This window comes from Rattus rattus, chromosome 3 (genome assembly GCF_011064425.1).
Source record: "Rattus rattus isolate New Zealand chromosome 3, Rrattus_CSIRO_v1, whole genome shotgun sequence".
NCBI classification, from domain to species: Eukaryota; Metazoa; Chordata; class Mammalia; order Rodentia; family Muridae; genus Rattus; species Rattus rattus.
In genome coordinates this window covers 122,698,289-122,720,786 of record NC_046156.1, presented here as the reverse complement: position 1 = coordinate 122,720,786, position 22,498 = coordinate 122,698,289, and the positions used below count along the sequence as shown (strand labels likewise).

At 42.8% G+C, this 22,498-nt stretch overlaps 1 non-coding gene across 1 annotated transcript; it reads right to left on the bottom strand.

The window, feature by feature from the left end:
- Nucleotides 1-21,521: 21,521 nt before the first annotated feature.
- LOC116897520 lies at nt 21,522-21,664 on the bottom strand. The gene has a single exon (XR_004387536.1). It is a non-coding gene; the product is annotated as a small nucleolar RNA SNORA48 (small nucleolar RNA).
- Nucleotides 21,665-22,498: the final 834 nt, after the last annotated feature.

Sequence of the window (22,498 nt, the reverse complement as noted above, 5' to 3'; positions counted from 1 at the left end):
CTTTGGTTTAAAAACAAAAAGCAAAACAGCAATCTGCCTACAGTTGATTACACCATTTCCTGATTCCTAGAACCCTTGAACCCTCCACATGACAATCCCAACATCACTGGAAGAATACAGTGGGACAAATGTTTGCCTCCTGACATTTTTTCCCACCTATCCTAACACAATCATTCCTCTAAGATATAGTCAACTTTACATTTTCGTCTGCTTGACTGACTTCCAAACATCCAACAAGACCTCGACAGTTCCTGTAGAACTTCCCAGGGGCTGGTTGCATATAAGCTAATTGTTCTGACCTGAAGGAAGATGGACAGAAAGATGTAAGAGGAGAAATACTGACTGGCAACCTCAGTAGCTTTGAAAGTACTGGAGATCTTTAATTCCTTAGCACTTTCTGACACAGCCTGTGGGAATCTGGTATGATGTCAAGGCAAAGTGATATCAGTGTCACCAGCAACCCACAGATGAGAGTAGAGAATGTGGGGATAGGCAGCTGTCACTCATTCCTCTGGAAAAGCCAGCTTTGTAGGAAGCACCAGTGACCTTCCTTTCTCCAAAGACTCAGACAAAGAAAAGGGGCCATGCCTATCCCTTGCCCTGGTGCCTGTTTCTAAGGTTGCTTAAAGGAAGAAGAATGTTCCAGAGGGTGAACTGGTCAACCCTAAAAGCCTTTTTCTCAGTACTGATAAGGAGCTCTGACACATGTGGAGAAAGTGCTTTTCTCAAGCAAACAGAAAGGCGTCTAAGGGAGGAATTGCTGCCCGGATTCTTTTCAGTTGTTGTAGAACTATGCCCTAGGGACAGGGATGAAAGGAGTTTTTCTCACACCGTAGGTAGCCTTGCTGCTTTTTCCAACAGATGCTGAGCAAAAGAAAATAGCAGGAGCTTTATAAATAAGTCTGTTTTGGAGGAATCTCACTCAGAATTCAGGTTGGCTGCCCTCTGTAGCCCTGCAAGAGTCTACACAAAGCTCTCTCTGGGTTCGTTCTAAGAGTAGCATTTCCAAACACTTCCTTCAGGGTATGTGAGAGTCCAATTTCAGAAATAATCATGCATCTAAAGAAAGTACCCCCCCATTCAAGACTAAGAATAATTGTGGGTGAATGGTGGAGAAACACCAACACACAGCCAGACTTCTTTTAGCCTTTACTCTGAAGCAAACCAAACAAAATTAAATATTTAAGAAATTCTCAGTCTGAGTACAACCAATGCAAGCAGAAAAATGCCAAGATGGCTTTTCAACGTAATCCTTAACCCTAGGGTCACTCATCCAGGGACATTGCTAATGGTGTGTGACAAGTGATGCAAGCAGGGGTTGAAGTGTGGGTGACTCTGAGCTCATGAACCCTTAAAGCTGCAGTATCATCAAATACTTTTCAGCCTTCATGAAATGCTGTAGCCGCATGAACATAGAGGAAAGCAGCGGGTGGGTAGAGAGAAAGCAATGGGCGAGATTTACGCTACAAATGTCACTTGAAGAAGCTAAATAGTTTCACATGATGCATTTTTAAGTAAAGGGGAAAGCAAACAAAACGTAAACTCAAAAGCTGCAACACCCCAAAGAATCCTATCAGGGAGACAAACCTTTGATGTCAATGGCCCATTTTATAAAATCCTCAACATGGAATAATGGAATATCCTCTCCCAAAGATCACCTGGCTGGCACACAAAGCAATCCCACAGCAGTGGGACCATCATAATCACTGCCCTCCCCTGAGACTGAAGTGTCGGATTAGCAAAGAGGACTTCCCACCTAGCAGCCCTCAACTCACCCCTCCAGCTTTACCCTCATCTACCCATATCCTGCTACTCATCCACAGATCCCTGCCTGGACCACTTCCCAGATGTCTTTTCCCTCTCTCTCCCTTTCTCTTTGCAGGTCACCCTACTGTCAACCCATCCTCTGGGGAATTAGTCGTAGATCAAAACTCTTTTGGGCTATAAACATTCCCATGGAGATTTTCATGGTTCTGCTGGTCTATTCTGTTTGCTTCCTTCCAAATAGTAAATAATAATAAGCTAAAATTACTGAGTACTTGCTACTTAGCAGGTGTGGAATTAAGTACTTTCCCTCATTTATTTTGTCCTTCACAACCCGCCAGGCTAGTGCTGTTGTTATTATCCACATTTTGAAATGGAGAAAACTGAGGCAAAGTGGCTGAGTCTCTTGCACCCATCATAGCAGTGGTCAGTGGCAAACATAAGACTGAAACTTTCCAATGTCAGGTGCCCTGGCCCTGTGATATCACTCACGGTGAGGACCACAATCACAAGGCCTTGCATCTGTCCGCTCAAAAACAACCAGGGAAACCAACTGAGAGCTTCCTGGAGGGAGTCCAGAGTTTCCTCTGTCAAGAGGTTCACTGAAACAAGAGCCAACTGACAGAAAACCTCATCAGACATTGTGAGGTCTTCCCAAACTCAGGGAAATAATCAGACTCATAAACTAAAGGAGAGATGTGTCAAGCAAACCAATGAGAAGAGATTCACCAAGGCCCCCATATCAAAAGACAAGTACGGACGTCAAGACCTGCGTCAGAAAGAAAGAATAGGAGAACCTGGAAAAGGTTATCAAGGCAAAAGACCACCTCCTCTGCCTGTGCCCTGACTAATGAGTTCAGCAAAGTTCTTTTTCTTTGAAGGATTATTTAAATATCTGCTGATGCCTGTTCCCAAAAACCAGAGTCACACTTCCTGGTCAGTAAGGTCAAGCCATGAGGGGATCCTAGCTGAGGTGGACATGTTTCCAGCCATGTTGCACAAGACAAAAATGATGAACTCAGGCTAAAGTCTTCAGCTCGTTTTAAGTGGGGGCTACTATGTACCTGCCACTTGTTATTTGCTCGGAATCTGTTTCCCATTTGGGGCAGAATTCACTGCAATCCACTAGCTCTCTCCCCTCTGGCCCAGTTGCATTTCCTGCATGCACATGTGACAGGGACGTTTTCAGGTCCCTGCTCGAGTTCTCTGTCGACTTGGTTGACTGTGAGCAACAGTCTCTGCTCTTGACATTTTTTGTGCCAATTCACAGGGATTTGAATTCATGGCACCTGTCTTAATTACATATATTTCCCAGGGTAGCTACCACTAACATGAGTTTTTCTTGAGAAACTGCTATGGGCCTTTATACACATTAGTATATTTAACACTATATGTATGACAGCTGTACTCTTGGAGGTAGAAAATGGGTTCACGGGTGAACTGTTTGCCTTGCAATCATGAGGATCTAAATTTGATCCTTAGAAACCTTGTGAAAAAAAAAAAAAACAAATAGAAAAAGAAAAAAAACGGGCCTGCTGACCTTGTTTGTGATCCCAAAGCTGAGGAAACTGGGATCCCTGGGGCTTGCTGACAAGACAGATTAGGGGAGATCTTGGCTAGTGAGAGACCCTGTCTCAAAATATAAGGTGGAGGCTGATGGAGGAAGACAATTTCTGGCATCCACAAACAAGCACAGGAACACACATACACGCCTGCACACACACACACATGCAAAACACATGTACAGACACACAAGTAACAATGGAAACCAACAGACAAAAGGGAACAAAGACATAACTCAGTTACCAGATGCATGTCAGGCCCTTGGCTTTATCCCAGGAGTAGAAAGGTAAATCTACTGTATTCTGGTCCCCTTTTATAAGTGAGAAAACTGAAACACACAGTTGTTCCCAAATCATCAAGTTCACACAGTTAAGAAGCACAAGTATGGATTGTTGCCAAACCTGACCAGACTAGAAGTGGAGCCCACGAACCCCCTGTGTGCCAACCTGCATGTCCTGGCCTCTGTGTGACTAAGGTAGATCATGTGGTCGCATCACTCGAAGCAGAACAAATTTTAAGCTGTACAAGAGAGTGGCATGTGCAAACTCTGGGAAGCAAAGGAGTAAAGGCATGCTTCCTTTGCTTCTGCTTCAGCTCCTGCCTCCACAGTCCAGCCTTGAGTCTCTGCCCTGACTTCCCCAGAAGATGGAGTGTGTCCTGAGAGTTTTAAACGGAAACAACCCCTTTCCTCCCCAAGTTGCTTTTGATCATGGTGTTTTATAACCATAACAGAAACCCTAACTAAGACACTGAACTAAGCCCAAAGACATTTAAAATGCTTGAATCCCCTCCCACCTGTTATTGATAAATAAATAATGACTCTAGAAGCTCAGTCTGGGAGATGTTTTCCTGGAAGATGTCAGAGAAGCTGTGAGTTTATACCAGGGTCACACAAAGGCACAGGGAGCCTGTACTTCACAAAGATGGGAAGGCCCACGGGTTATTAAAAGTAAGTGTGGTGGATTAAACACAAAGCCATCAGAATCCGTATGTGCCCACTGAAGCTTGAACTAGCCAAGCTTCTCCAGACACAGAAGTGACAGAGTGTGTATAGACATATGAAGAAGGCTTTGTGTAAAGTCTCACATAATGATAGTCTCAAATTAAGGGACATCTACAATCTACAGGCTGCAGGCCCAGGAAAGCTGGTTGTGTGACTCCAGTTCGGTGGGAATCCAGGCCAAAGGCCCAACAATTAGGAGGAGAGATGACAAGAGCCGGAGGAGATGGGTGCCACCCAGGACAAAGTCCAACTGTCACCAGCTTTCATTTATTCACATTGTTCATGGGTGAAATTATGTCACCAACTCTGGTAAGAGAAATATTTATTCCAGCTGCCAATCAAATGCTGTCGCTGCTGGAAACACATATTCAGACACACCCAAAACAACCCTGCCAGCAATCTGGGTACAGGACAAGAATTGAGCAGGGTCGGGAGTCCTTATTGGCCCTTGGAGGATGGTGAAAACTCACTCAATGAGGAATGTCGGCACACACCTACAATTTGAGCATTCCAACACTCAACTCAGATGGAAGCAGGGACCAGAAATTGAAGATCATCCTCAGCTAGACAGGGAGTTCAAGGATATTCTGGACTATATCAAAAGCAGAGTGGGGGCCAACTTATCATTCTGAGAACTTGTATATGAACAGGGAGGTTGTAAATATTGATCCTGTCTTATACACAAACTATAACACTCCTTTTAGCAATGAAAGGGTATTTCTCTGGTGGGAAGGAGGGAAATGGGTCTAAGAGGGAGAGAAAGGGAAGGATACATAGATTCTAAGTTGAATGGAATAGACAGACCACAGCCCAGTCTCTGAGGTTCTTTTACCAAAACAATCTAATCTGAATTGGGTGCCGCCTCTAAATCTAACTACAAATTTTCAGAAAATACAAAGGTCAAAGGGACATGCTGAAGTGCAGCACGAAGCTGCAGCGAAAGGGATCTAGACTCAGGAAATTCTAAAGGACAAACGAGGATGGTGGTCCTCTCCTGCACTCCTAGGTAGATCATGAATTCAAGGTCATCTTCCTCTACATACCAAGGTCAAAATGAGCTTGGGTTATAATAGACCATGTCTCGACACACGCAAAAATGCTAGAGTATAAAATTTATTGAGAAAACAAAATAGATGCAGATGGAGCGATCTGGGAGAGAAGAGGGATATAGTCATGGTGATTATGAGACAGCTGGAAACTCTAACACTGTCACATGTCACGTGGGATCAAGGTACTGTTGAATTATCAGTAAGAACTGGTCTAGCTGTGTGTATGCACTATGCATATGCATATGCTTTAAGTGTATTGCACTTGGGTACTAATGCGTGCAATTGTTAAAGGGGTGGATTCTGGGTGTCTTCCTCTATAGATCTCTACCTTCTTCTATTTCAGACATGTTCACTCCTTGAACCTGAAGCTCGCAGACTGACTATACTGGCAGGTCAGCAAGATCTAAGGTTATGGGCATGTGCCATTGTGCCAGCTTTTACATGGGTCCCCATGCCTGCATAGCAGGCACCTTACTAAGTCATCTCCCACGCCCAAGTGTAGCCTTTTTAAAGGGTGTTTGGTCTTCTTACTGAAATGACACGTCTGGAGTTTACTTCAAACTGACACTACCTGAGAGCCAAAGTATTAACACAGAGCCTGCCGTGGGTTGCTGATGGATCAGAGTTTGTTGAGAAATTATATTCACTTTTATATAAAGGTTTCCATTTTTCTATACTAAAATAAAATGCCGTTTTGCAGGGGTAGGAGGATGGCTCCACAGTTAAGAGCACAGTATGTTAAGTTCAGTTTCCAGCATCCATATGGGACAACTCACCACTGCCTGTAACTACAGCTTCAAGGAATCCAACATTTCTGGCCACCTCAGGCACACGTATGCACACACACATACTACACATATACACACATACACACACACACACACACACACACACAAAAATAAATCAATCATCTTTTTTAAAGTCAGTTTGGAACTAGAGTTACAGCTCAGAGACGTAGCCTTGCATAGCATTTACAAAGTCCTAGCATTCGACACCCAGCTCTAAAAGGGGGGAAAGTTCTCTTAAAAAATCTTTTCATATAGGACAAGTGAGATGGCTCAGTGAGTCGGGTGCTTGCCACCAAGCCTGAGGACCTGAATTATTCAATTCCAGAGGCCAGAATGGAGGAAGGAGAGAATTGACTCCTGAAAGTTATCCTCTGGTCTCCAAATAGGCAACATGCCACACGTGTACCCAGTCAAACACACACACAACACACAAGTATAATTTTTTAAAACTTTTCATGCACAAAATAAAAAATACATGAAGAACTACATGATTGTTTTTCTTGTGGAAGCAGATGAGGTTGAAACAAACCAGCCAGGCCATCCTAGGCAAGCCTTACAAGGACACCAGCTGCTCTTGACAAAGAGAAAGGGGTAAGCTAGGCTCTCTTGTGGTTTTTCTTAAACTGAATCCCAGCACCAAACCAAAACCTCTCTAAGTGTAGAACCGGCTGCGCTGTCTTCACGATCCTGAAGGACGGTGAGGGCCCCAGCATGAGCCAGCAGCTCCGTTGGACTTTGATGCATCGCCTACTAACGCTGCACCGCCTAGAGAACTGCTTCAATCAGGGCCCATCCGAATCCGTTTCAGTTGAGACCTCCAGTCACTCAGTGGGAATGTGCTTGCATGGGAACCTTTAATATCCTCAATATATATGACTATTTTGTCATAAATTAATACATTTACTTGACATTTTTATCAAATCTACTCAGCTTTGGTAGCATGGTGTGATCTGGCAAGGCCTAAAAATGAGTTTTCTGTCCTAGTTAATAGAGAATCCTGGCATACATCAGATGTAAATTGATATTTCCCAAATTACACATCGATTTTTTTAAATATGTTATACTCACATGAAGCCAGGGAGTCGGGTGTGAGAAAAGCCAGTACGTTACAGCTGAGCAAGCCAGGTTCAGTTCCTCGACTACCACAACCCCCGCCATGGCAGCTGTAGGGGAGGAGAAGGGGAGGGGGCACTTGGGAGCATTCTGTTCCGCCTGCTTTATGTGGCCGTTTGTATACAGTTTCATTTCTTAAAGGTTTCCACTAAATTACTTAATTTAAAAGTTATTTATTTAAAAGGAAATTAGGAATTCCACAGTACCTCAAAGCAGTGTTACTATAAATATTTCTGCCCCATAGCTGCACGGGAATCCCAGGTAATAAATCAATGCAGAACTGACATGCTGAACATTTGCTGGGGTATATTCTGCATAGCATGCGATCTTTGTAGACAGCTAAAGGCGCACTTCTTACCTTGCTTCACTGCTGACTCTGTCTCCCCACTCCTGCTGCATTCTCTCTCTCCTCTCCCCTCCCTCCCCTCCCTCCTCCCCTCCCCTCCCTCTTCCCCTTCCCTCCCTCTCTCTCTCTCTCTCTCTCTCTCTCTCTCTCTCTCTCTCTCTCTCTCTCTCTCTCTCTCTCTCGTCTAATTAACACCAAGCTAAAACCAGTCTTCACAGTGTCATTCTTGTTCTTGTCATGAGCTGAACTCTGGGGATGTCTTACCACAGTGGGTTAAATCTCTTTAGAGCTGGTGATTAGCTCAGCAGGTAAGATCAGTTAGGTGCTATAGCTCAGCTGCTATGCTATCCTAAAGACCAGGATTTGAATGTGGACGCCCACATTAAAGGCCAGGTGTGGCAAAGCATTTGCCCCTGACAGTGTCTGCTGGTCTTACTCCAAGCTCAGTGAAAGAGCCTGTCTCAAAAGAGTGAGTCAGAGACTACACACCCACGTCTTCCTTTGGTCTTCAGGTGTGCGTACATATGTGTGCATCCGTGTGTGTGTGTGTGTGTGTGTGTGTGTGTGTGTGTGTGTGTGTGTATGTGTGTGTGCTTGCCATGGCACATGTGTAGAGGAGGTTTGAGGACACTTTTATGGGGTCCGTTTTCTCCCTCCACCATGTGGGCACTGAGGATGAAACTCCAATGGTCAGATACAGCAGCAAGTAACCATACCCACTGAGCCACCTCACCACCCTGAATTTTCTATTATTTTCTATTTTCTCAGTGTTTTCCTATTCTATTATTTTGTATTATTATATTTTCTATTATTCAAATAGACTCTCTAACTCTAGAGAACAACAGACCTTATGGCAAAAAGTCCTGCAGAACCTGTTTTATGTATGGAAATAGGCCCATTAGCTTCTCACTGGAGAGGAAGAAAACACCAGCACATCAAAGCAGAAAATGAAAGGAAGGCCTGAGGTTGGGAAGAAAAGTGTGGGATAGGAGAGAGCAGGTCTAAGAAGGTAGGACAGCTGCCTCGGGTTTCCAGTTCTGTCCACACAGGAGTTTCCAAGCCCATCCTGTGAAATGCTCTCTGTTCTTTATTCTAACTCTGTTGGGTACTGCTGTCAGGATGCCCCAGGCTCACATCTTAACTGTATATATGCACGTATATATTAAGAAAAGAAAAAGACAGGTTTGGATCCCCAGGACCCATGTAGGCACCAAGGTGTCAGGATGCATTTGGGATCCAACACAAGGAGACAAAGATCCCTGGGGCTTGCTGGCCAGCTCCCCAGTCAGCAAACCCCAGGTTCATTGAGAGTCCCTGCTCAAGAAAATCGGATAAAAAGCAATTGAGGAAGACACCTGACTTTGACCTCTGGCCTTCACATACTTGTGAGCACAATTGTGCACACTCTCAAGTGCAAACACTCCATCAGGAAGTCACACTGCCAGGTCAGGCTCCATGACAGAGCAATAATGATGCCCTTTTAAGATTAGAGTTAACTGTGTCTGACTTGAACGTTCAAGTTTCATCTGAGACGATAAGGTTTTTTTTTTTTTAAATATTTTATTTATTTATTTATTTATTTATTTATTTATTTATTTATTTATTATATGAGTACACTGTAGCTGTCTTCAGACACACCAGAAGAGGGCATCAGATCTCATTACAGATGGTTGTGAGCCACCATGTGGTTGCTGGGATTTGAACTCAGGACCTCGGGAAGAGCAGTCGGTGCTCTTAACCACTGAGCCATCTCTCCAGCCCCGACGATAAGGTTCTTAAGGGTTGCTTAGAGACTATTTTTTTCAAAGTTCAAAAGATATTTGTTTATTGTTAGTGTATTATCAATCCAAATATCAGTTCTTATGACCTCATGAATATCGTTTAATAACACAGAAAAAAACAATTATTCGAAGATGACATTCACTGATTCTTTTTTATTTTTATTTTTCCCTTTCCCCTTTCCCCCCACCTCTCTCACATCCCCTCTCTCCTCTCCCTGCTTCTATGAGGACGCTCCCACTCACCCACCCACTCCAACCTCAACGTCTGGCATTCAACATTGGAGAAACGAGCCTTCACAGGACCAAGGGTGTTTCCTCCTATTGATGCTGGACAATGCCATCCTCTGCTACATATGTGGCTGGAGTCATGGGTCCCTCTATGTATACTCATTTGTTGGTGGTTTAGTCCCTGGAAGCTCTGGTAGGGTCTGGTTGTTGATATTGTGGTTCTTCCTATGGTGTTGCAAATCCCTTCGGCTCCTTCAGTCTTTTCTCTAACACCTCCATTGGGGTCCCCTTGTTCAGTTCAATGGTTGGCTGCAAGCATCCTCATCTGTATCAGTAGGGCTCTGGCATAGCCTCTTATATCTGGCTCCTGTCAACAAGCACTTCTTGGCATCAGCAATAGTGACTGGGTTTGGATGTCTGGGTGGGGCAGTCTCTGGATGACCTTTCCTTCTGTCCCTGCTCCATTCTTTGTCCCTCAATTTTCTCCCGTGAGTATTTTGTTCCCCTTCTAAGAAGGAATGAAGCATCCACATTTTGGTCTTCCTTCTTCTTGAGCTTCATAGGATCTGTGAATTTTTTCTTATGTATTCCAAGCTTTTGGGCTAATATCCACTTATCAGTGAGTGCATACCATGTATGTTCTTTTGTGACTGGGTTACCTCACTCAGGATGATATTGTCTAGTTCCATCCATTTGCCTAAGAATTTCATGTAGTCATTGTTTTTGATAGCTGAGTAGTACTCCATTGTGTAGATGTACCACATTTTCTGTATCCATTCCTCTGTCGAAGAGCATCTGGGTTCTTTGCAGCTTCTGGCTACTATAAGTAAAGCTGCTATGAACATAGTGGAGCATGTGTCCTTGTTATATGCTGGAGCACCTTTTGGGTGTATTCCCAGGAGTGGTATAGCTGGGTCCTCAGGTAGTACTATGAGACTAAGAACTTTCTTTTGAGATTGAAAAGCCACAGTAGAGGATGTTAATGTGGTAACTGCAAATGGTTGATCCGCATCCTGGCCTTGATGTTGGACATGCCACATCCTTCAGTGAACAAATGGAGCCATCACAAAGACACGTCAGCTTAGGCTTTAAGAAAATGGATTCACTTCCGTTTCACAAATTCAACATTTTAAATATTATTCATTCTTTATTCGGCATTATGTAATTACTAGAAATGAGAATTCAGAACAGGAAACTGTGAGATACAGTCCAAAGTTTTTGGATATGCTTAAGAATATAGAATTCCAATTCTGAAGAATATTCAGGTCTAACTCTACATATTAAGGGTCATCTACATACACATTTACACGACACCTTCAAGGATAGAACTGCCTTTCCCATGGAAGAGTGAGCTCCTAGCACTGAACCTTGATCTTTCTGCCACAGCACCTGGTCCCTTCGAGAACATGTGATAACATCATCACCTTCACTTTTATGCCATTAAGTCCTGTGCTTCTGGGAAGTGAAGAGAATCAGATGGTTTATTATCCTACAGAAAACAATCAGATATTCCATTTTCTGTGAAATTGAGAGAACTCTCAAGCCTATGGTGTTCTTAGATGCAAATAGCAAATGGATCCTGAATCAAAAGGTAAAAAGTGTGTTTGAAACTACTATGTTACAGCTTCCTAAATCACCAGAAACTATGGAAATGCAGAGTAGGACAGTCAGGGAGAGGCAATTTAGGCAGGCAGCTAGGAGCAAAAGGGACGTCAGTTACAGAGCACATGGGTGACTCATGTGTACTGAAGCCGCACCAGGCCTGAGCAACAGGAAAGCAAATGAGGAACTTGTGTCTGGCCTCTCAGCTTCATCCATGCAAGGCAGACTCTGCTAATGGACTTGTTCACATATGGAAAAGGGACTAGATCCAGGGACACACCCAGCTAACTGAAAGACAGAAGGAAAGAGAAGAAAATAAAAGAGAAAAAATACAGAGCCATGGGTAGAAACTCATAGGTAGATAAACATGGTTGGATGATAGATGATAGACAGACATACAGACAGACAGATGATATATACAGGTGATAGATGATAAATAATATGTACTTAGAGGATTGATTAATGATAGACAGATATAGATAAATGACAAATGATAGATAGATAGATAGATAGATAGATAGATAGATAGATAGATAGAAGACAATAGATCTTTTTTCCAAAGCAACTATTTCAGAAAATTAAATGCATTCATGTCTGCAAAAAATTAAGCCAAAATGATCATGGTACATTATCCAACTTAATATCAATAATAGTGTAAAAAGCCCATTTTAATAAATCATACGAAGACTCATCTAAGATTTTCCTTGGATAATGGAAAATAAGTAATGTGCACATTTAAACTTTGTTGTTTTCTGAGTCTCACTCAGTAGCCTAAGTTGACCTCAAGTGCACAGTCCTCTAGCCTTAGCTTCCTGAATGCTGGCATTACAGACTCATGACAGCATGCCCTGATTTGTGGAATAGTTTTTTCTAAACTAATGGTGTGACGGCCTCTTTAATCCTCCCTGTGATTTTAAACCAAACCACAAGTGTTCCAAGACCTTCCAAGGAAGTACATCCAGCTTGCTTCTCACACATTCAACAAAGTGAAGCTTTTTGCGTGATAATTTTACTTATGTAATTGTTTTGTAAACACAATTATTTCTACTTCTTACATACATATGCACAAGTAAACTTAATTTTATTTCTTTAAGGAAGTCACACAGTTGATGCAGAACACTAGCACCTCAAAACACCTCTTTCCTCTTTCCAATCCCTGTGTTTGCTTCCTGGTGAGCCTTACTGCTATCAACCTGAGGCTCCCTGTAGCCTCCTGCTGTCAACCTGGGGCTCCCTGTACTTCCTCAGCTCTTGCACCTGCTGGGCTAATTTATAATATTTAGATTTATTGGCAAGTTTTCCTTCCTTTCTCCTAAAATACCCAAACCTCTATATCCCTTAATTTTGCAAGTTGGTTCTGTGTCTAACTATAATCTATAACTGGAGAGAGCATCAGATTTGGACAACTAGTCTGATGAGCAGTTCTGAAACTGGTGGCCCTATTTTGATTTACTACAGAACATGTATAGGGCATGTGTATAAACCCTATGTTTACAGATAGATAGATAGATAGATAGATAGATAGATAGATAGATAGATAGATAGATGATAGATAGATAGATGATAGATAGATAGATAGACACAGTGATAGAGAAACAGATGACAGCTAATAGATGATAATAGATCAAAGATAGATTGATAAATGATAGACAACCATATGGTAGATAGATAGATAGATAGATAGATAGATAGATAGATAGATAGATAGACAGACAGACAGACAGACAGACAGACAGATAGGAGGTGATAGATAAATCTCTTTCCCAAAACAATTACAGAAAGTTAAATGCACCCATGTTTGCAAGAATTAAGCCAAAATGATCATGATTTAACAAAGAAGAAACATTTGCAGATGTGGGCCTGGCATCATAAAGAATGCAAGCTATGCTTTTTTAGCAGAGAAAACTCACAGCACAACTAAGACTACCTTTGGCATCTCTTTGGGCAGGGATAAAGAGTCCTCTGAGTATTGATTGCTTTCCTCATCACCGTGACAAAATACTGGCAGAAGCAACTTCAGAGAAGGATCTATGTTATAAGGTAGCAACAAAATAATTTTATGGTTGAGAGTCACCACAGCACGAGGCACTGCACTAAAGGGTCACAGCATGAGGGAGGTTGGGAACCACTGAACACCTCATTCCAAGCCAAGAGTTTTAGAACTGAATGTGGACAGCCTTGGATATCAGGCAACCTTCCAGAACATGGGGATAAGTAAGACCCACATGGGTCTCCTTCCATTGGGCTCCCTGTTACACTTCTCACTAGTCTCATGACTTACCAAAACCAGGCAGTCAACCCAGCCACGGTGGCCTTCCCTGTCTCTTCACTGTTTCTGACAGAAGTTTTGAGTAAAGGTTTTTTTGTTGTTTTGTTTTCCTCTCCAAATTAAGCCATGTCCTCCTGCTAAACTCCTGTTTCCATGACTGCCAGGCTGCCACAAGGTGGAAGAGAAAGCAGCTTGGCACTTCTGAAATCTTCACACATCTGCCAAAGGCCTTTGGTCAGCGTCCAGATTTCTAAAGTGGCTGGTTTTGATACCATTGTCCCACTGTATCACAGCCTTTTGAGTAGAAGAGGTGCTATTCTCCACACTTCCTGGATTGTTTGTTCCAAAGGCCCCATTTCCTGGTTTCTAAACATGAGCCATTGCTGCCCTCTAACCTTCAATGGTATTCTCTAGCAACAGGAAGCAACAGGGACGCTCTCTGCGGAATTTGACCTTGGACCTACTTTAAGGAGCCCCTTCATAGCCCTTTTGAAATGCCCGCCCCCTCGCTCACATGGTGATATTAACTGAAAAGTGATCTTCCTTGACAGTTACAGAACCCAGAACCTCTGGTTGGCCTTGTTACATCCGTCTCACCTTCACATCTATCAACATGTCTGTTGAAAAGGAGCTACCGGAGCAGATCCAGGAGGCCAGGGTCCATTGTGATGTTCAGAGGAGAGAAAGGAGATACATGCTTCGTGAGATGAAAACCCCACAGAGCATGCAGGCATTCTTCTCTGCCTTTCCTTAACTTCTCTGGAGAAGCCTTTTGTAACCTTGATCCAACCTGAGGATGAAGCTCTGTGGGAATCTCTGTACGATGGCCAACCCTGGTATATTTATCATCCTGGTTATTTACTCTGATCACCTGACTATTCCCCCTTGAACTGTGTGCCATACCATAGTTCTGCTGATTTCCAGAGAAGAAGGGAGCCAGTGCCTCCAGAAGGCTCAGACTGAAGATAGAGAAAGGTTTAAGCAATGCCCCCCACCCTTTGGACTTGCTTGTTTTCGACTCTTTAGAGAGTATCTAGGTAATGAAAGAAAAGAGAATTGCCTAAACCTATATTTGTACAGAATGAAAAAAGAGTTCAAATGCATATATTAAAATATCCATCCATCAAGATGCAAATTGCTATAGCGATTGCAGATTATTCTACCCACAGAAGAAAACTCACCTATTATTATTACTCATAGGCTGCACTGATTCACTTTAAATATTTATAAAGATTTTTTACACCTCATCAAAATGTAAACCTACCATTATGAAACCTTTTCATAGCTCTTCTTTCTCTGACTAAGAAAATACTCCTGTTTGCGATACTGACTCATTAAAAACTGACTTGGGTGCTACTAAGGAACAAACCAACTGGATCTCTTTCCTCATCTGACCTACTGCACACTCCCACTATAATATGCAATACATTGCAAATTGTCACGAGCTGCTTAAACTCACCATCAAGCTGGCTTTGAAAGAAGGATAAGACCCACCCCAACCCCAGCCCCATTTCAGATTTAAGCATGGTTGCTTCTTAGTGTCCTCTAAAGTCCCTTGTCCAATGACAAGGACCAGCTCCCTGGCTTTGTAATGAAAAAAAGTATCCAACAGTATTAAAAACATTGTGTGCCTGAGAACAGCTAAAGGGAGAAGCCCTTTCCAACAGATTACTCTTGTTTACCCCATGGTATAAAAATGCCTGTGGTGGAAATGCAAATCAAAACAACCCTGAGATTTCACCTCACACCAGTGAGAATGGCTAAGATCAAAACTCAGGTGACAGCAAATGCTGGCGAGGATGCGGAGAAAGAGGAACACTCCTCCATTGTTGGTGGGGTTGCAGACTGGTACAACCATTCTGGAAATCAGTCTGGAGGTTTCTCAGAAAATTGGACATTGAACTGCCTGAGGATCCAGCTATACCTCTCTTGGGCATATACCCAAAAGATGCCCCAACATATAAAAAAGACACGTGCTCGCTATGTTCATCGTAGCCTTATTTATAATAGCCAGAAGCTGGAAAGAACCCAGATGCCCTTCAACAGAGGAATGGATACAGAAAATGTGGTACATCTACACAATGGAATATTACTCAGCTATCAAAAACAACGACTTTTATGAAATGAAGTGAGGTAAATGGTTGGACCTGGAAAATATCATCCTGAGTGAGCTAACCCAATCACAGAAAGACATACATGGTATGCACTCACTGATAAGTGGCTATTAGCCCAAATGCTTGAATTACCCTAGTTGCCTAGAACAAATGAAACTCAAGACGGATGATCAAAATGTGAAGGCTTCACTCCTTCTTTAAAAGGGGAACAAGAATACACTTGGCAGGGAAGAGAGAGGCAAAAGATTAAAACAGAGACTGAAGGAACACCCATTCAGAGCCTGCCCCACATGTGGCCCATACATATACAGCCACCCAATTAGACAAGATGGATGAAGCAAAGAAGTGCAGACCGACAGGAGCCGGATGTAGATCGCTCCTGAGAGACACAGCCAGAATACAGCAAATACAGAGGCGAATGCCAGCAGCAAACCACTGAACTGAGAATAGGACCCCCGTTGAAGGAATCAGAGAAAGAACTGGAAGAGATTGAAGGGGCTCGAGACCCCATATGTACAACAATGCCAAGCAACCAGAGCTTCCAGGGACTAAGCCACTACCTAAAGACTATACATGGACTGACCCTGGACTCTGACCTCATAGGTAGAAATGAATATCCTAGTAAGAGCACCAGTGGAAGGGGAAGCCCTGGGTCCTGCTAAGACTGAACCCCCAGTGAACGAGATTGTTGGGGGGAGGGCGGCAATGGGGGGAGGAAGGGGAGACGGAGGGATTAGGGGGATGTTTGCCTGGAAACCGGGAAAGGAATAACACTCAAAATGTACATAAGAAATACTCAAGTTAATAAAAAAAAAAAAAAAAAATGCCTGTGGTGGGAGCAAAAAACCAGAAGCTTGTCCATGGAGAGACTCCAGGACGAGGACTCCAGAATGACTGTGTCTTCCCCAGTAGATTTTAGGCCCACTTTGATGAGGTCTCCTTTGTCTCCTAGCCAGGCTACTCTGGTCCTCTCGGATGAATGGTATAAACACTACCTTTTGTGATATTTTATTGTCTATCATCCTCATATTTGTTCTCTTTCTTTCTCTTACCACATGGATCAAACTCAACCATTTGAAACTGAAAGTAGGGCTGCCTAAGATGATTCCCTGGACTGGACTGGCTGCACACCCCACAAACGCAACTGCATGATATCATTTCTTTCAGAGACTACAAACTGGCAATATTTGAATTTTTTTTAAAGATTCTAGGTCTTAAATACAGAGGCGAATGCTAGCAGCAAACCATTGAATTGAGAATGGGGTCCCTGTTGGAGGAATTAGAGAAAGGATTGAAGAAGCTGAAGGGGCTCGAAACCCCATAAGAACAACAATACCAACCAACCAGAGCTCCCAGGGACTAAACCACCATCCAAAGACTACACGCAGACAGACCCATGGCTCCAGCTGCGTGTGTAGCAGAGGATGGCCTTGTTGGGCACCAATGGGAAGAAAAGCCCTTGGTCCTGCCAAGGTTGGATCCCCCAGTGTAGGGAAATGTCAGGGTGGGTAGGAAGGAAGGGGAGATAGTTGGGGAGGGGGAATGGATAGGGGCCTATGGACGGGAAACCACGAAAGGTTTGAAATGTAAATTAAAAATATCCAATAAAAAATATTCTAGGTCTTGTATCTTTAAAACTGTTTATCTAAAAATTAAAGGTACACATATTTCATATAAAATACAAATACCTTTCTTTATGTGAAATAAAAATTGATGATTTCAAATCTAACAGTGACAACATTTTAGGCAGGGCAAGATATCTAATGCATTGCAATTCTCACCCATCCATTGTCTCCCTGATACCAAGAATGGAGATCCACTACCATCAATATTTCTTTCCTTTCCTTCTGTCACAGATACATATTCATCTGTAAAAATGTCTTTATTAAAAATGAGAAGTGGGCCAACAAGATGGCTCAATGATTAAAGGTGCTTGCGGGCAAGCCTGAGCTCAATCTCTGGGACCCATATGGTAGAAAAAGAGAACCCACTCCTGCAAGTCCTCTGACCTCCATACTCTTCCTGTAGCCCATGAAAGCCACACACAAGCACACAAAAATAAATAAATGAAGACTTTTTTAATGGAATGAAAATAGAAACTCAGAGGTTATCCTCTCCCAGTTTTCTCTCCCATTAACTACCCTTCTCCCTCATCGGTGCTACCTATCCAGCTCCTCTTGGGACTTAGGAAACAATACCTCAAATCGTGGGTCCTCAGCAGTTGATTTGAAGTAAAGAAAGCCTCACAATCAAGATCTCTCTTTTTTTCTCCTCTCTTCTTGTCTCTCCACCCCACCCCATTCTCTCTCTCAGAGCACAGGAGAAGAAAGACCCCATTTGTGGTGGCTTAGTCAAACCACCATAGTCCTCAATTGATATCATCATTTGTGGAGGCTTAGGAAGTGTGGCATTATTGGAGGAAGTATGTCATTGAGAGCAGGCTTCGACATTTCAATCTGCCCTCACCCTCTCTTTGCTTTGTGATAGGGATTTAAAGTGTAAGCCATCAGCTTTCTGTTCCAGCTGCCAAGCCTTTGTTCTACCAACACAGATAACCCTCTGGAACCATAAACCTAAATAAACTTTCTTCTTTAAGTTGCCTTCGTCATGGTGTTTTGTGACTGCAACAGAAAAGTTACAGATACACCTATAAATGATGACTTACTGTGACTTTCAACTCAGAAATGTCTTTGTTAACACTCAGAGTCTTAACTGAGTAGAAAAGAGTTGCGGGATATTTGATCAGACTATGAACTCGTGGCTTAGCCTTAGCACACACCTTTAATCCAAGAACTTTCTGTTTATTGTAAACAAGATTGAATAAGGCAACCGTAGGTCAAGAGGTAATGCAAGCAAACCAGTTGACAGAGAGTGGACATAGGGAAAAACCAGAGAGTGAGAAAAAGTCAGGAGGATGGACAGAGAGACACACAGGAAATAAGAAGGAGGGACAGTCAGCCTGGAAGGGTTTTTAAGACTGTGAAGAAGGAAAGGGAGCTTTTTCCTTCTTGGACATCAGCTGAGGAGGTAGGTCTGCCTCTCTGAGCTAGTAGGCTTTTGCCCCAACATCTGTCTCCTGAGTCTTCATTTTGTAAAATCAAATGATTGGGACTTTGCTTAAAAACAACAGAAAAGCACTATATCTATCCTGTAACATCTGTCTGCTGAACCAGAAAAGGAACAAAAATGGAAATTCAGCAGCTCTCAGAAGATGTCTAGGAACTGGATACCATTTCACTCTGTCCAATACAAACCCAAGCACCTTCTTGACCCCATCCTTAGTGTCTCAGATTGGAAAAAAAAATCAATCACTTTGAATCACACACATCCTTTTACTTCTGTTATGTAGGTGCAAATCTCTGTTCCAAGCCTCAGTTTCCACCCAAGGTCTTACATAACTAAGTAAGCTCTTCCAGAAGTAAGTGTTGTGAACCTGTTCCCATAATCTCATCAAACAGGGAATTTAATCCAAATGAAACAAAACTACAACTGATGTTTCAGTCAGAGCCCAGAGGAACATTGCTTCAGGCTGTTGTCTACTCTTTGTGCCCACTCATTTCCCTTAAAGATCCTACAATATAAATTGCTATGGTCCCCATTTTCCTCTCCCTTGTCGAGATAGAGCATGAGATACTAAATCATGTTACCACGGTCTCTCTTTCCTAGGGTGCCTTGTGCACATAATGATCTTGTATGTATTTTCTTCTGGTCATCTACTGTCAGTTTATTCCAGAATTTAGTTATAAAATTTCCAGAAGAAGAGGGAAACAGGTTGGCAAGGTGGCTAAGTAGTTGCCACACAACCCTGATAATCTGAGTTCAGTCTCCAGAGTGTATGCAAAATAACCTAAAAGCAGTGGCTCTAGAAACACAGCCCTAACACTTCTGTGTGAGATATGGAGTTGATGAGACTGTAGTATTACTCTCATAATACAGTACAGAATTAGTCATGGTACAGCAACAGAAACAAGGGAGACCCTGTCGTAAATACAAGGTGTGAGAAAGGTAGGTTGACTCTATGACAGGCTTCAATTGGCAGTTCAGGAGACGAGGCCTAAACCTCTGTTTCCAAGAACTAGGCAATTCCAGACAACTCCAGGCCTCAGAAGCTGCCCCACAATCTGACTGAAGCAAGGACAATGGGTCAGCAACAGTTTCCAGACTTCCTCAGCTACTTCCTCAGCAAGTTTCCAAGCCTCCCCAGCAAAAGTTTCCAGCCCCCACACTCCAGTAATGGAATGTTCGTAGAGATGAACCCAACAGATTAAGATAGAGGTCACCTACCCCAGATTCCTCCAATGTGCTTTAAATAAGGCCTGCAAACTCATTTAGAGTCCTAGGGAGCCTCACCTCTAGGATCATAAGCACATGTCAACACATGAAGCTTTATTACATGGATCCTTGGGGTCAAACTTGATTCCCTACATTAGCAAAGAAAACACTTTACTGACTAAGGCATCTACACAATCCATGAGTCCTATTATTTATATCAAATTGTAACAATAATAATGATGCTGTCACTGTGTTTTCATGCCACCTAATGTTGAGTCATTTCTATTTTACAAATGTCTTTGTAAAACTATTCTTGGGACTAAAGGGAAAACTAGAACAGTGGCTAAATACACTTGTTGCTCTTGCAGAAGGCCTGGGTTCAATTTCCAACAGCCGCAATGGTAGCTCACTACCATCTATAACTCCAAGTCAAGGGGATACAGTGCCGGTTTCTGACCTCTGCGGGTACCAGGCATGCATACAGTGCACAGACATACATGCAGCCAAAACACTCATATACATAAAAATGAATCTTTTAAAAGATTTTATTATATATATAATATATGCACTTATATATTATATACTTTCCTTCTCCCCACCCCCCCCCACTTACCCAGTACTGTAACATAAAAAAAAAAAAAAGACACTCTTCATTGAGTGGAACACTAGCTGTTGGGTTCAACGATTGATTGCAGGAAAAGCAACTATGCAAATGTCAGTCCCGAGACTTCCTAATTGTTAATCTTCCATCAGTTTCCAAAGCCTAAAATAGCTAATGGTCTTCAGATAGCACTGAAGTGCAGACCAAGGACTCACTAGTCTTGTTCTTTAATTAAAAGGGAGATAATGTTTAACTTGTAAGAAAACAATGTGTTGATCTGATGAACTACAGAAACTGGCCTCAGAGACAAAGTCAACTGTCAACACAAGGACTTCAAAGAAGAGAACAGAGAACAGAAGCCCTGGCTGAGAAGACCCCTTCAGTCATGTGATCTTCCCATACACTGTCTCCTGCATTCTTTTTCCTCTCCATAAAAGTGCTTTTTTTGTTCCTGCATCCCTTGAAATAGTCCTTCTTTAGGGGCCAATAACTTTTCTTCTGGAAGGCAGGCAGCCCTTAAATAAACCTGTTTTCCATCCCACAGCTCTGCCACTTGAGTGTGGGTTCTCAAGAGGTGAGTACACAGATGAGTCTAGTAAAGACAGCAAATGCGGGCTGTTGAGAATGCTCAGTGGTTAGGGTGCTCACTGTGCAACCATGGAGACCTGGGTTTGACTCTAAAATGATCCACATAAGATAGTTATTGACAATCATTCTAGTTAAGTCAATTAAAAATTTTGGAGAATTACTTCTACCAGAGACCCTAGGCATGGTGTGAATCAAGGGAGAACTGAAAGTGTCTAATGTCTACCTCCATCTGATGGCTTATCTACTACAGGCCCATTTCTCATCTGACTAGGGTCAAAGGCAGCAGTCCCTGCCACCGGACTCCTAGCATCATTGGACAGCATAGCATGGTGACAAGCAGGTATCTACAGCCCACCTGTGCCAGAGACTGGAGGGCAGGTCAGTGGGTGGCATAGTTGTCTTCTTCCTCCCACACTGCACTGCCTGGGTTTGATTTGATTTTATGAGTCCTATGCATAAAATAGCTTTGGCCACCAAGCCAGGCACCAAGCTAGGATAAACAAAAGACAACCATCTGCTCTGCCCCGACTGATATAAGAACACCACCACCACCAAGGTGACTCTTTGCCCATTGTCAGGAGAAAGATGATCTTTTAAACTGGGCAACAAGACAATCAGCCTTCTGTGGTGGTTTTAATAAGAATGGCCTCCATTGTTTCAGATATTTGAGTGCTTGTTCACCAGGGGCACCATTTAATAGGATTAGGAGGTATGGCTATGTTAAAGTAAATGTAACACCAGGGGTGAGCTTTGGGGGCTAAAGAGTCCATGCCATACCCAGTCAGTCTCTCTCTTTTTCTCTCTCTCTCTCTCTCTCTCTCTCTCTCTCTCTCTCTCTCTCTCTCCCTCTCTCTCTCCTTATGGATCATTATGGATCAGGATGTAACTTTTAGCTACTGCTCCAAGTCCATGATAATGGACTAAACCTCTGAGGCTGTAACCAAGCCCCCATTTAAATGCTTTCTTTCATAAGAAAAGACACCTTGGTCATGGTATCTCTTTCACAGTTATACAATGGTGACTAAGATACCCTCCAAACATAATCTCAAAGGGGTGAACCTTATAAAAGGTAAGTCTTGTTTTAAGAAGGGCCAGGGGTAAAAGCTTGAAGCAATTTTCACTGGTTTTCAAAATTAATTTAGAGAGGGTGGACTTAATAGTCCAGTTCACGTGTTCAACCTTTCTAGAACTCTGAGGTTCATAGGTGCAGTGGAGCGTCCAGATTGTAATTAAGGCCTTACTGACCATTTGAGCTGTGGACAAAATGAAGGCAGGTTCATTATCTGATCCAATAGCAGCCTGCACCTAAGAATAACCTGTCTCTTAACCACTGCCACAGCAGTCTCCCTCTGGATAACAACAACTTCCACCAATCCTGAGAAGACGTCCACAAACACTAACAGATAATTATACCCAA